The sequence below is a fragment of the Chiloscyllium plagiosum genome, unplaced genomic scaffold (assembly GCF_037043375.1).
Source record: "Chiloscyllium plagiosum isolate Xiang-an unplaced genomic scaffold, Cpla_swu_hap1 HiC_scaffold_3, whole genome shotgun sequence".
NCBI classification, from domain to species: domain Eukaryota; kingdom Metazoa; phylum Chordata; class Chondrichthyes; order Orectolobiformes; family Hemiscylliidae; genus Chiloscyllium; species Chiloscyllium plagiosum.
The window spans coordinates 56292798-56308637 of NW_028270141.1; the positions used below are offsets into that span (position 1 = coordinate 56292798).

The following is a 15840-nucleotide window of genomic DNA, read 5'->3' on the forward strand; positions in this document are numbered from 1 at the left end:
CAGGTCTCATTGCACCTCACCTTTTCCTGAACTGCTCCATTCAGATAATAATTTGCCTTCCTGTTTTTGACTCCTGTTTATCCACATTATTTTGCAATTGCCAAGTATTTGCCCACTCAGCCAACCTGTCTAAATCAACCTGCAGCCTCTTAACATCGTTGTCACTTTACACACTGCCACCCAGCTTAGTGATATCTGCCAATTTGGAGATATTACATTCAATTGCATTATTCAAATTGTTAATGTGTATTGTGTACAGCTGGAGTCCCAGTATTGAACCCTGCTGTACCTCACTTGTTACTGCCTACCACTCTGAAAAGAACCCGTTTGTTCCACTATCTGCTTACTGTCTGCCAACCAATTCTCTATCCTCATCAATTCATTACCTCTGATACAATGACCTTTAATTTTCCTTACTAATCTCTTGTGTGGAACCTTGACAAAAGCCTTTGAAAGTCCAGATGCACAACACCCATTGATTCACCCATGTCTAACGTACTGGATACATACTCAGAAAATTTCAGAATATGTCAAGCATGATTTTTCATTAGTGATTCTATGCTGACTTGGACCAATCCTGTCACTGCTTTCCAAATGCTCAGTTATTATACCCTTATTAAGTGACTCTAGCAATTTCTCTACCACCAATGTCAGGCTAAACTGACATTTTCTCTCTGTACAGAATGCTGAAAAATGATCACCAATGCATGCACTATTTCTAGGGCCACTTCCTTAAGTACAATGGGATGCAGGGCATCAAGCCTTGGAGACTTATCAAGTTTTAATCCCATCAATTTCCCTCTTACCATTTCCTGGCTAATAAGGATTTCCTTCAGTTCCTCTTTTGTGCTTGACCCTCTGTCCCTCAGCATTTAGGGAAGGTTATTTGTGTCCTCAGTGAAGACAGATCCAAATTATTTGTTCAACTGGCCTGCTATCTGTTTGTTATCCATTATGAAGACTCCTGATTTTAACTGTAAGGGATCAACGTTTTTCTTCATCAGTCTTTTTCTCTTCACATAACTATAGAAGCTTTTGCAGTCAGTTTTTGTTTTCTGCAAGCTTACATTCACTTCCTGTTTTGCCATTCTGATTGAAACCCTTTGTTCTCTGCTGGATTTTAAATTTCTCCCAGTCCTCAGGTTTGCTGCTTTTTCTGGCCAATTTATATGCCTCCTCTTTGGCTTTAACACTATCCCTGATTTCCCTTTTTAGTTATGGTTGAGCCACCTTCCCTGTTTTAGTCTTATGCCAGATAGGGATGTACCGTTATTGAAGTTTATCCATGTGACCTTTACATGTCAATGATTGACTATCCAACATCAACCCCATAAATCTCCTTGACCAGCTTATTCTAGCCAATGCATGCCTTATACCATCAAAGTTAAGTTTTTTAAAGTTCAGGACCCTAGTTTCAGATTTAACTGTCATTCTTCATCTTAATGTAGAAGTCTACCATATTATAGTCACTGTTCCTTAAAGGACCTCGAACCACAGCATTGCTAATTAATCCCCTCTCATTACACAATACCCAGTCTGCCATGGCCTGCACTCTAGTTGGTTCCTCGACCTATTGAATTTCCTGTTTGATGCCATCCCCAACCTCACGACTACTGTTGGGTGGTCTACACAATTCCCACTAACAATTTATTTCCCTTTTAGTGTTCTGCAGCTCCACCCATACATATCCCACATCATCCAGGCTAATGTCCTCCCTTTACTATTGTTTTAATCTCCTCCCTAATCACCACCTTTTCCGTCTATCTTCCTGAAAATTAAATATCCGGATGTTGAGTTCCTATGCTTGGTCACTCTATCATGGTGTAATGTGGCCTTTTATTATTTTCTTTTTTGCTTTCTCTGTCTTTCACTTTCCCCCTTCCCACCTTTTGTTTCTGTCCCCACATTACTTCCCTCCAAATTCCTCCATTGGAACCAATGCGGTCTGAGCAAACAGTCCCCACCCCAGCACATTGGTTCTGGCCCTGCCTAGTGCAGACTGTCTGGTTTGTACTCGCCTCACCTCCCCCAGAACCAGTTCCAATGACCCAGGAATTTGAATCCCTCCCTCTTGCACTGCCCCTCAAATCATGTATTCATCTGCCATTTGTATTCTGACTAGCACATGATAGTACTAAGTGAGGTGATGGCCTAATAGTGTTATTGCTCTTCTGTTAATCTGGAGACTTGAATTCGAATTCCTCCATGACAGAAAGCTGAATGTCAGGAAAAAACCATCTGGTTCACTAATCTCCTTTAGGGAAGAAAATGGCCGTCCTCACCTGGCCTCATCTACACATGACTCCAGACCCACAGTAATGTGATTGACACTCAACATTTAGGGGTGGGCAATAAATGCTGCCTTGGCTGGTGATGTCCACATATTCTAACTGTATAAAACAAAATTCCCGAGATTACTACCTTTCGAGGTCCAAATCCTAACTGCCTTGTTCAGCTTGTAGGACCTCATCCCATTTTTTTTTTTTTGCCTGTATCATTGGTACCTACATGCTGGCCTCCTGAATGTCCTGCTTCAAGACTTCCTGTCCTTTGCACCAGGGAGGCAACATATCATCCTGGACACTCGTTTGTGACCCCAGAAATACTTATCTACTCCTGTTACAATTGAATCCCCTATCATTATAGCTATGCCCTTCTGTGTAGCAGAGCCAGCCACACTACTATGAACCTGGCTGATGCTACTTTGCCCCATTGAGCCATCTCTCCCAGCAGTATCCATAACAGTATGTCTGTTTTGGACAGAGATGACCACAGAGTCCCTGCACAACCTCCTTATTTTCTTGTTGGTCACCTTGTAAAACTATTAACTGAGGCTTTGTTCAGGTACCTTGCAGAACAGTACCTGCTTCTTTCAGTTTCTAGTAGATGGCTAGTTGTTTATTTTCTATCCAACTATTTTCATACCTTTTTTTTCATAACTTGGCAGCCAGGTTTGCTAGTGCTACAAGGGAGGATTAAACTAGATTGGCTGGGAAGTGAGATCCTCAACAGCAGGGAGGCAAATGTAATGCTAATGGAGATAACAGTAATCAGAAATAGTAAGTTGAAGAGACAGGTCAGGCTGGAACATGATAGAGAGCAAGGAATGCCTATTGGATTAAATTGCATCCATTGCAATACAAGGTAAGGCTGATGAACTCCGGGCGTGGTTCGGTACATGGGACTGGGATAACCTAGCCATTACAGAAATATGGCTGAGGGAGGGACAGGACTGGGAGCTTAATGTGTGGGGGTAGAGGTTGTGGAAAGACGGGAGGGGGGATTGTGTTTTTGATTAAGGCAAGTATCACAGCAGTAATCAGAGATGAAATACCTGAAGGATCATCCAGTGAGCTTTGGGGGTGGAGCTAAGAAATAAGAGGATTGTGACATCATTGCGATTGTCCTACATGCCCCCAAATAATCAATGGGAATTAGAGGAACAAATGTGCAGGGAGGTTGGGGAGACTTGCAGGAATGTAGTGGAACAGAGGGACCTTGGAGTTCAGGTGCATGGTTCTCTGAAAGTGGGGTCACAGGTAGACAGGACAGTGAAGAAGCACACTAGTCTTCAGTCAGAGGATTGAGTATAGAAGTTGAGAAGTTATGTATTAGTTGTGCAGGAGGTTGGCGAGACCGCATTAGGAGTATTGTGTTCAGTTTTGGTCACCTTGCTATAGGAAGAATGTTAGTAAACTGGAAAGAATGCAGAGGACATTTGCGAGGATGTTGCCAGGACTCAATGATATGAGTTATAGGGAGAGATTGGGCAAGCTAGGACTTTTTTATTTCAAGCATAGGAGACTGAGGGGGGATCTTATAGAAGTGTATAAGATCGTGAGAGAAATGGATAGGATGAATGTACACTCACTCGTTCTCACAGGGTTGGGGAATCGAGGACTAGAGGGCATCCAGTATAAGGTTAGAGGGGAAAGAATAAAAGGGAACCTCAGGGTCAACTTGTTTACCCAGAGGGTGGTACATATACAGAATAAGTTGTTAGCGGAAGTCGTTGAGGTGGGTACATTAACAACATTTAAAAAGCAGTTGTACAAGTACATGGATAGGAAAGGTTTAGAAGGATGTGCGCCAACAGCAGTGAAATGGAGTTAGTGTGGATGGACGTTTGGTCGGCATGGACTAGTTTTGGCCAAAGGGCCTTTCTCCATGCTGTAGGACTCGGATTCTATAACCTGGGATTTCATGTGGGCTTTGTTTCTAATGGCATCACTGCAAACTAAGACAAGACTTTACCTAGCTTTAAATGGCATGAAATAAACACATTGCATACAGTATGCTACTGAAGGTTATGTTCTGAAAGAAACTTGTATTTATCATAGTATTTACCTACTGTCTTACTCTCTACAGCCAAATAATCTCTTCCTCCCTTCTCCCTCCACCATTTTTCCAAACATTTATATTAGAATTAATTCAGAATATTTTGCTTTAGATTATATGGTGCTCCTTCAAATTGAATGATTCAAGCTTATTGTCTGCTGACATAGTTGAAACATGGTCATTTTTTTAAAATGCTTTTAACAATTCTGACAGCATTGGTGGAAATAATCTTGGTAAATTCAAATGTTAGTACTGCATTTTATGGGAGATAATTGATTTGGTTAGCAGCCAATCTAATTCTCTTGCTTTTTCACAAGAGGATATGCATACCCAGTAGAAAATGCTGCTGAAATTTGGCCATGTGATCAATAGTAGATTGCAATGGAACTCACTGTCTGATCGGCAGGGGGTTGGGAGAACACCCTGATCACCTGCTTTGCTCTTGAACCTCAGACAAGTCCATGTAAAAGGGTTCACTTGTGATTGTAAGTATTGTGTGGCTAAGATTTTTGCAATACAGAGCGACCCCCCCCCCCCCCGTATCCGTGGAATCATTTTGCACAGTTTCAGTTACCCGCTGTTGAACGCGGCTAGAACATATTAAAAGGATCATTGTGCAACAAGGGACCAGGAGACTGCTGGGAAGATACATTTGCTATTAAAATGAATGGGTTCGCTCCTCTCCACGGTTACGGGTTTCTGTGGTACATCTAGGAACGTATTTTCCCCCTTCTCCATACCCTACCACCACCACCTTATCCCAGATCCAACCTTCCAACTTGGCACTGCCCTCTCAAACTGTCCTATCTGTCCATCTTCCTTCCCAGCTATCTACTCCACCCTCTTCTCTGACCTATCACCCCCACCTTTATCTATCTATTGCATTCCCAGCTACCTTCCAACATCTCCGTTTTCACCCCCCGCCCCCATTTATCTCTCAGCTCCCTTGGGCCACCCACTCATTCCTGATAAAGAGCTTATGCTCGAAACGTTGATTTTCCTGCACCGCGGATGCTCCCTGACTGGCTGTTCTCTTTCAGCACCACACTCTTCCATAAACGTCTCTCCTGAATGGTCTGGCCCTAATTCTCAGACTATACCCCGTAGTTCTAGAAACCCCAGCCAGTGGAAATAGTTTATCTTCATCCACCCTGTCTTTTCCCACTAATATTTTAAAGAATTCGACCAGATCACCCTCAAACCTTTTAACCTCAAGAGAAAACCGGTCTAATTTGTGTATCTCTCCCAAACCTAACCCCTGAACACCTGCTATTCTTGTAATGGAAAGGTGGTTGGAGGAGTGGACTATAGTTTCCCAGAGACACTGGTTCCCTGCGAAGTGCTGACAGAGAAGAGGAGATGTATTTGGAGATGATGTTATTTGATCTTTGCTGGAACAACCATAGGACTATAATTAACATCCCAGGCCTCGATTGTGCCAAAATCAACCAGGATTCTTGATGTCCAGTAAATGCTGTCTAATGACCCTTTATGGAAAATACATGTATTTATTTTGCAGAAGAGGCTCATTTGTGTCACACCCCTGATTGTCTTAATCATCTGAAGACTATTTCTATGAGTACTATTACTACATTGGAGGACTGCTGGCAACTGTCTTCACAATCCTGTCTTCACAATAAGTGTGCAACATTAAGGGGGATGTTGAAGATGAAAAAATAAAAAAGATGAACATAAGAATGAAAGAAAGCAACTCTGTTCTAAAATTTATATTTTTAGTAAAGCAATAATTGAATCACCATCTTTAAGACAAGCCTGTCTGTTACTGAGAACCACAGTATTGTAAATTGAGTGCTCCGTTTACACTGATGTTTTGTTCAATACAATGGTACTTTTGTTACTTGTTTTTGCACCTACATTGAAGGAAAGCAAATTGTCCTGCTGTACAAATAACTTCAACAATGGTGGATGATTTTTCCTGAGATGATGAAAAATTGATGCCTCTTGTATGCTGCAGTTTAGCAAAGAAATCTTCTGGGACAGTTGTAAGTCTGAGAATGAGGAACAATTTGTCTTTGATCTGAAAATATGGAAAGACAATTGTATACTGTAGATTGATAACTTTCCTTTGGGATCCATTGTTTACAAGGTACCTGCTCTTGAAATTGGGCCACTTACTTGCAAGGTGCCTCTGGAGTTGGCTGTGTTTTGTTGATTGTTTTTAAATGGTCTCTGTTTTAAGAAAGTAACCTGTTACTTTGCAACTACGCAACTTTATGATAATGTGATAAAAGGTTCTAATTTCAATTTATTATCTGCAAATGCCTGAAAAGTGTAAAGGGAAATAGGAAGGCAAGTTGAGTTTTCAAGGAGACTGTATCAAGAGTACGAATATCATTGGTCTCATGATCCAGCAGACCAGTTTAATACTCAGGACATGGAATCCAGTTCATTGTAGCAGCTGGTAAAGTTAAATTTTAAATCTGGAAATAAAAACTCGTGACATTGACACACACAATAGGAACTGAATTTGACTTTTTGGCCCCCAAGCCTGTTTTTGTCATTCAGTAAGAGTGTGGCTTATCTGTTTGTTTCAAATTCCACATTTCTATCTACCCCTGCTAACCTTCAGTCCATAAGATCATAAGGTATAGGAGCAGAATTAGGTCATTCAGACCATTGAGTCTGCTGTGCCATTCGATCATGGCTGATGTTTTTCTCAACCCAGCTCTCGCTCTCTCAGATGCACTCAATGATTTGTCCTCCACAGCCCTCTGTAGCAATGAGTTCCACAGATCAACTACCTTCTACCTTTTAAAAAAAAACACCCTCCTAATCGAAGTTCTAAAGTGTTGTCCCCTCACATCTCATGTTCTAAACTCTCCTACGAGTGAAAACATTTTCTCCACTTCCACTCTGTCCGTGCCTGGTAAGTTTCAATCAGATTCCCCCTTCATCCTTCTAAACTCAACTGCTCCTTGTATGATAAGGTCTTCATCCTGGGATCATTCTTGTAAATCTCCTCTGGATCCCCTTCCAGGGCAGCACAGTCTTCTTTAGAGGTCCAAAACTGCTCTCAGTATTCCAAATACATTTTGTCCACAGTCTTATACACCCTCAACAGTACATTGCTGTTGTATTCTAGCCTGCTTGAAATGAATGTTAACATTGCAATTTTGTTCTTAACTGTCAACTGAACCTTAATGTTAAGAGAATCCTGAACTAGGACTGCTCAATCCCATTGTGCTTCAAATTTCTAAACCCTTTTCACGTTTAAAAAATAGTCTATGGCTTTTCCTTCCCAAGTGCTTAACCTCATACCTTTCCCACTTTGTATTCTATAGCCATCTCTTTGCCCATTCTTTCCTAGCCCATCCAAGTCCTTCTGCAGCCACTTTGCTTCCTCAACACCAGGCCCAAATCCAACTATCTTTGTGTCATCTGCAACCTGAACAAAATGCCCCCGTTCCTTTGTTCAGATCACTAATGTGTATGTGCCCCTGCCTGACCGTATACCAAAAATATTCAGAGACCCTGTCTTCACCACCTTCTGAGGTCTGTCCAACTTATTCTCATAAGAGAAACCACACATTCCAGGTATTAGTATTGTAACTCTTCTCTTAACCACCTCCTGTGTAGTTAAACCTTCTTTAAAGGATGAAATCAAAATATTCTAAGCATCCTGTAAAGCTGAAGCATAGCATCCTTTTTTTGCTCAATTCCCTTCATAATAAAGGATAGTATTATATTAGTCATCTTGATTACATACTGGCTATGCAAACTAACCTTATATGATGCATGCAGTACAACACAAATCATTTTTCACTTGGGCTTCCACAGTCATTCTGTTTACATTTTTCCTGCTAAGGTGTACAACTTTGTACTCCATCTGCAAGATGTTTTCCAACTCAACCTGTTTATGTCCACCTACAAACTCCTTTTGTCATCTTTGCAAGATACTTTCCCACTTTGTGTGGTCTACACACTTAGCTACCAATCCTTCACACATGCACATTACTGATATAAACTTTAAAATGCTGATACCACTGCAGGAATCCATATGTCACATTCTGTCAATAGATAACGATCTATTTGCGCGTACTTTTTTTTGCCAGCTAATAATGATGATGCATTCCCAGACAAAGAGCTTTTACTTTCCACAATAATCTTTGATCTGACATTTTGTCAAGTATCTTCTGGAAATTCAAGAACTAAGTCTGTTAGCTGTCTTTTATTCACAGCACAAGTGCATGTCACTCCTTCAAAGACCTCCAATAAATTGGTCAAACATGATTCCTCTTTGCAAAGCCACACTGACCTTCTCAGTTACCTTTTGGTTTTGCCAAATGGGAAAAAATATACATCTATAACCGCTTAAATTATCAATCCTAACACCTTCCCCATGACAACTGTCAGACTATAGTTTCTTGTTTTCTGTCTTCTTACTTATTTGAATACAGGGGTTATTATTTGGTCTTTTCTAGTCTGATGGAACCTTTCATGAATTCACAAAATTCTGAAAAATTAATACCAATGCATCTATTACCTCCTTAGCTATCTCTTTTAAGATCCTAGGATGAAATCCATGTAGAACCAGAGACTTGTCAGATCTCAGCTTCTCCAGTTTATTTAGTACCGCTTCCCCAGTGAATGCCCCTCTCCTTTTCTTTTCCAATTTTACAGCAATTATTCTATTGGCTTTGTGCCTTCTATAGTGAAGACAAAAATAAAAATAGTGGTCAAGTTTATCTACCATTTCTTCATCAACTGTGAGCTCCCCATTCGCGCACTCTCATGGTCTTACATTCACTTTGAATTTTCTCATCCTTTGTATCTATTTTCAAATTCCTAGCTAGCTTCCTCCTATACTCTAATTTCATCCATGAAACCAATGTCTATTGTCAAATGTACCAATTTGCTGGATTAATATCTTTTAGGGAAGGAAATTTATTCTCCTTCCCTGAACTGGCTAGTTTATGACTCTTGAGTCTAAATGGTTTTTCTTTTCAAGTCTATTTCTTGTGCCGTAGTCACGATAGGTGTGAAGCAAAAATCTTTGACTACTTGTCTCTTTTTTTAGCAGGACAAAGTACAGCAGGTTAGGCAGCATCTGAGGAGCAGGAGCTTCAGGAATAAGCCCTTCATCCTTGCGCGAAACGTCGACTCTCCTGCTCCTTGGATGCTGCCCAACCTGTTTTTTTTCCAGTGACATACTCTGACTCTAATTCCCCAGCATCTGCAGTCCACACCTTTTTTTTAAGCATTGTTTAAAGCTCTTTACAGTACAGTGAATTCACAGAATTATTATGGTGCAGAAGGAGAGGCCATTCAGCCCATTTCCACAACTCTTTGAATGAACTCTATAATTACTGCCTTTCTCCTGCCTTTTTTCTGTACCCCAGCTCATTTCTTTTAAAGTAATCATACAATGCCTTCTGAACTGCTTCCATTAGACTGTCAGGCAGTGGATTCCTGCCTTAGCTGCTCACTGTGTGAAGAAGCTTTTTCTCACATTGCTTTTGCTGCTTTTACAAACTTGTTACATTTTACAAGTGGGGACAGTTTCTCTCTGTCTCCGCAGGACTTGGAAAACTTGTATCAAATATCCTCACATGTTTATCAGTAAGGGAAAATGTTAAAACTTCTCCAATCTATATTTGTAACTGAAGTTATCAGTTTCTCATTCCGGAATGAGAAGATTCATTCTCGTAATTTGCACAAGCCTCTTCTGCACTGTCTCCGGTGTGTTCACATATGAAAATGTGGCGCCCAGACCAGCGTTCTATGTAATTAGAAAACTTTCTCCTTATAATCTCTACCTGCTACATTTAATGACTGCTGCACATGTGCACCAAGATCTCTCTGGCCCTGCACACCCTGTGGATGTACCCATTATTTTATAGTTTCTTCAAGTTCCTTCTACCCTACGCTTCTACACATTGAACTTTATCATCAGTTTGTCATAAAACATAGAAGAATACAGCGCAGTCCAGGCCCTTCGGCCCTCGATGTTGCGCCGATCCAAGCCCACCTAACCTACATTAGCCCACTATCCTCCATATGCCTATCCAATGCCCGCTTAAATGCCCATAATGAGGGAGAGTCCACCACTGCTACTGGCAGGGCATTCCATGAACTCACGACTCGCTGAGTAAAGAACCTACCCCTAACATCTGTCCTATACCTACCCCCCCTTAATTTAAAGCTATGCCCCCTTGTAAACTTCGAAATTGTGTAATACACACCAAAGTCTAGCTCATTCATACATATCAGAAAAAACAGATCTCCCTGAGGAGACTCCCTATAATTCTTCCTCCAACATAAAAAATAACATCCATTAACTAATACTCTGTCCCCTGTTACTCAGCCTGTTTAGTATCCATGTTACGGTTCTTTTTATTCTATGAGCTCTAACTTTGTGCGCAAGTGTGTTGTGTGATACTGTATCAAACACCTTTTGGAGGTCCTTGTATATTACATTGACAACCTTCATATCAATTACAAAATTGCAAAATAAGTAAAGGGCAAAAGGAGGGGAGGAAATAACTGTCACTACTGAAAAGGTGTTGGTGAAACTAATGTGGCTAAAGACTAAAGACGGAGTTTACAGATGACATAAAAATAGTTAGGAAAGAAAGTGGTGACAATGACTAAGGGATATAAGATAGATTATGGGAAAATTTGAAATAATGCGCTTTGGCTGGAAGAGTTGAGAAATTGAACTCTTAAATTTGTGAAAGTCTATAGAACAGAGAATTTGGGCACCCTTGTCCATGAATCTCAAAAAAACAACATCCAAGTTCATTGGGTACGAGGAAAGTCAGATTGAATGTTGGCCTTGATTTTAAAAGGAATGGTGTATGAAAGTAGGGAAGTTTTGATAAAACTATACAAGGCACTAATCAGACCACAGCTAGAATGCTGTGAACAGAATTAGGTCCTTACCTGAAGAAAGATGTAAGGATTATTTTATGAGAAGAGGCTGAGCAGGTTGGGCCTGTGCTAATTGGAATTTAGAAGAATAAGAGGAGACTTTATTGAACGTACAAGGTTCTTAGTGAACCTGACAGATGTAGAGAAGTTGTTTCCCTTGTGACAGTCTAGGACCAGAGGGTATAATTTCAGAATAATTGGTTATGCATTTAAGGCAAAGATGAGAATCTGTTCTATGAGGGTAGTGAATCTGTGGAATTATTTACTACAGAGGGCTGTTGAGGCTGGGTCATTATGTGCATCCAAGGCTGAGATCAATAGTCTTTCAATTAGTGAGGGAATCAGCCCTTATGGGTGAAAAGAACGGAATATGGACTGGAGATCCTTGCTGATCTGCTAATCCTCATTGAAGGGCTGAGCAATAGACAATAGGTGCAGGAATAGACCATTCTGCCCTTCGAGCCAGCACCACCATTCATTATGATGATCATCCTCAATCAGTATCCTGTTCCTGCCTTATCCCCATAAACCTATCCAGCAGACTGGATAGGCTAAATGGCATACTTGTGCTCCTGTATCTTGGGTCTTTCAACCCACTCTGCTATCTCTGCAAAAAATTCCAAACCCGTTAAGCATGGTTTTCCCTTAAGAAATCCAAGCTGCCTGTTATTCATGAGCACATATTTCACCATTTGACTGAATTGTTTCCCACCACCAAAGTTGAACTAAACTAAAACAAGGAACTGCAGAAGCTGGAGATCTGTATAACTGAAGTTAAATTGGTTTGAATTGCGTATTTCCAACATTTCCCTGTTGTTTTGATGATTTATATATCCTAAAACGTGAAGATAAAGCTTCACAAATCATTTGTCTTGACTGAATATTTTCATTATTTAGAAAATGGCTGACTTGGGTCTATTGTTTGAATAAGAGGCATTTTATGTTAATCACATCAGATCAGGCTGCTGGCTTCTTCTCAAAAGGATTCTTACTGGAAGCTTAATGTTTATCTTCACGTATTTGAAAATATGATACTGTTATGTCAATTAGTTTGCAAATGTGCTGTTTTTTACTTCCACAGTTTGAATCCTGTCAAATTGATGGCATCAGGTAAAAGGGATACTGTAGCTTTATCCTCCAAAAGACCGAGAACTGTTGCTTGTGAGGTGAACTACTTATGTTTGTTTAATGCATAAACTCTAGTTATGCTTTTCCATGTTAAAAGTCAGTAACTCCTTACTTGGAAATGACAGCTGATCTTCAAAATTTTCTCTAACTAGCATTTATGTATTTACCTTGATGCTGTAGTGGAGGTGTTTTCCGTCTTAAATGAGCAAGGTATCTAGTTCAGTTTGCATCATGTCATTTGAAATTATTTTGGCAGTGTTTGAAACTAGCACATCCCTTTCTACTCTTGCCATCTCGAAATATACACATGTGCTGTTCACCATTTTCCATGTATTTATTTTAGCTCTGTCCCAGCCATGGATGGTCAGCAGTCGAAGGTTCCCACCAATGCAAGTAACACCCTAAAAAATAGAAATAGGAGTAGGCCTTTTCACCCCTTTAAACTTTCATCACCATTCAATTGTGGCTGATCTGGAATTCCTCATGTCCACTTTCCTGCCATTTCCTTGTATCCTGTGATTCCCTGACTAATCACGAATCTCTCTCTCTACTTCAGCCTTAAATATGCAGAAAACCATGCTGTGACTATTCCTTATAAGTCAGTTCTTTGCCAAATGTGAGAAAATCCTGACCCTAAAAATCTTCCATTATTTTCTGACCACTGATGTAAGGCTCACTAACCTGTCGTTTCTTAAATTCTTTCTGAAACAAAAGAACAACTTTGGTTATTTTACAGTCTTCTGGGACATCACCTGTGGTAAAAAGGATACAAAGATCTCTGACAAGGCCCCAGCAATCTCTTCCAGTATCCTGGGATAGATCTTATCAGGCTTAACTACTTTAATGTTTTTCAAGACCCAATCTTAATATTGACGTGCCCCAGAATAGAAACATAACCCTCTTGAATTTTACTCTCCTAGATGAATACTGATGCAATGTACTCTGTAAGAATCTCTCACACTCCCTCTGGCTACTTGCATAAATTCTCTCCATTGTCTTTAAGTAATTTGTAATTAGTTTCTTGCCCCTAATATGTGTAAAATACCTTTGGCATCCTTCTTAATAAGGACATCTTGTGGCCTTCTTTTAGCCCTCCTAATTTCTTCTTTTTGTTCTGCTTGCTTTGCATTCTTCAAGAACCTTCTTTGACTTAAGCTTCTTAAACCTTTTTCCATTTTGACTAAACTTTCGATAACTTGTCATCGAAGGTTCCAGAATCGTGCCATACTTATCTTTCATCCTTGCAGGAACATGCTGGGCCAGAACTTTGATCAACTGCCCTTTAAAATATTCCCATGTATCAGGTGTGGGAATGGCATTTGTTATGTACTGAGGGTTGGTATGTTGAAAATGTGATGAGAGCCATTAAAAAATGACAATTTTTCTTGAAATTAGTTACAATATTTGTTCTGGAATTGTTTGAAGTGTTTGGTACACTTGACAGAATTGATTTTCTTGGCTGATCTATTTATTTTATAATCGACCTGTTCAGAGATCCTTTAATGCACCTGTAGACTAGGTGGGACTTGGACTAGGGCCATCTGGTTCAGAGATAGGGACACTATTACTACACCACAAAAGCCCTTGGCTGATAGATCTACTTATTTTATAATCAACACGTACTGAAATATTAACACTCATCTCTGGAGCAGGTGGGACTTGAACCTTGGCCTTCTGACCCTCTGTGGTAGGGACACTGCTGCTGCACCAAAGCCCTTGATTTGATTTGATTAGATTAGATTAGATTACTTAGTGTGGAAACAGGCCCTTTGGCCCAACAAGTCCACACCGACCCTCCGAAGAGCAACCCACCCAGACCCTGACACTTACCCCTTTACCTGACACTACGAGCAATTTAGCATGGCCAATTCACCTATCCTGCACATTTTTGGACTGTGGGAGGAAACCGGAGCACCCGGAGGAAACCCACGCAGACATGGGGAGAATGTGCAAACTCCACACAGACAGTTGCCTGAGGCGGGAATTGAACTCAGGTCTCTGGCGCTGTGAGGTAGCAGTGCTAACCACTGTGCCACCGTGTCTGACTGATTAATAAATTATCCAGTTCATGGTGAAATTCACTTGATTACTGCTTAAACTTTCACCTTTTAATGTGGTACATGAGGGTTGTCATGATTTGTACTTAGTCAAATCTCCTATCCATAACTTTTTGAACAACAATTTGTGAAATAAAAATTGCTTTTATACGACCCTAATAAGGTAATACTGCATTAGGTCAATTTGCTGTAGAAGATTCTGAATCCACAGCAATAATTTAAATGCATTCAATGAACAATTCGAATAACATAAAAACAGAAAATGCATAAAAATAGAATTCATTTTCAGCAACTTATCCTCATAGCTATAATTTCCAGAATTTACAAATGGTCTGTTATTGTTGACTGTGAGCACCATCTGTAGTATAGTAGTGTTTGTGATTACTTTAGAGATTTAGTAGTATCCACAAACACTTTTATATAAATATTCATGTTCCAATAAGTGGAGAGAATGTGCACACTACTGGTGTTCCAGTTAGTGTTATGCACAGACTATCCATCCAGGCAATAGCTTTATTTGCTAAGGATATTTCCTACAAATTCCTCCTTATTATAACTTCATTTGAATTTTGATGTTTTTTTGAAAAAGAGATCCCATGGCAGTATATTTTAATGCTGCCAGATTTCTTGACCCCATTCCTAAATAGATCTCATTATTATGTGGAGAGTTGCGGATGACACTAAGGTCAGAGTTGTGGAGAGTTTCGAAGGATGTTGTAGGTTAGAGAGAGACATAGATAAGCTACAGAGCTGCATTGAGAGGTGGCAAATGGAGTTTAATGTGGAAAAGTATGAGATGATTCACTTTTGAAGGAGTAACAGGAATGCAGAGTCCTGGGCTAAAGTCAAGATTCTTGATAGTGTACATGAGCAAAGAGATCTGTATCCAGGTCCATCGATCCTTAAAAGTTGCCACCCAGGTTGATAGGGTTATTAAGTAGGCATACAGTATGTTAGCTTTTATTGGTAGAGGGATTGAATTTCGGAACCATGAGATCATGCTGCAGCTATACAAAACTCTGGGGCAGCCACATTTGGAGTATTACGTACAGTTCTGGTCACTGCATTATAGGAAGGCTGTGGAAGCTGAGAAGACTTACTAGAATGTTGCCTGATTATGGAGGGAAGGTCTTATGAAGAAAGGCTGAGGGACTTCAGGCTGTTTTCGTTAGAGAGAAGGAGGTTGAGAGGTGACTTAATTGAGACACGTAAGATAATCAGAGGGTTAGATAGTTAGACAGTGAGAGCCTTTTTCCTCGGATGGCAATGGCTAGCACGAGGAGGCATAGCTTTAAATTGAAGGGTGATAGATATAGAACAGATGTCAGAAGTAGTTTCTTTACTCTGTAGTAGGGGCGTGGAATGCACTGCCTGCAACAGTAGTAAACTTGCCAACTTTAAGGGCATTTAAATGGTCATTGGATAA

General features: G+C 40.3%; 1 protein-coding gene across 5 annotated transcripts in view; it reads left to right on the top strand.

Annotated features, from left to right (window-relative positions):
• The window catches only part of smap1 (small ArfGAP 1), a 258309-nt gene that overhangs the window by 219417 nt on the left and 23052 nt on the right, over positions 1-15840 (top strand). The gene's annotated exons all lie outside the window — the stretch shown is intronic.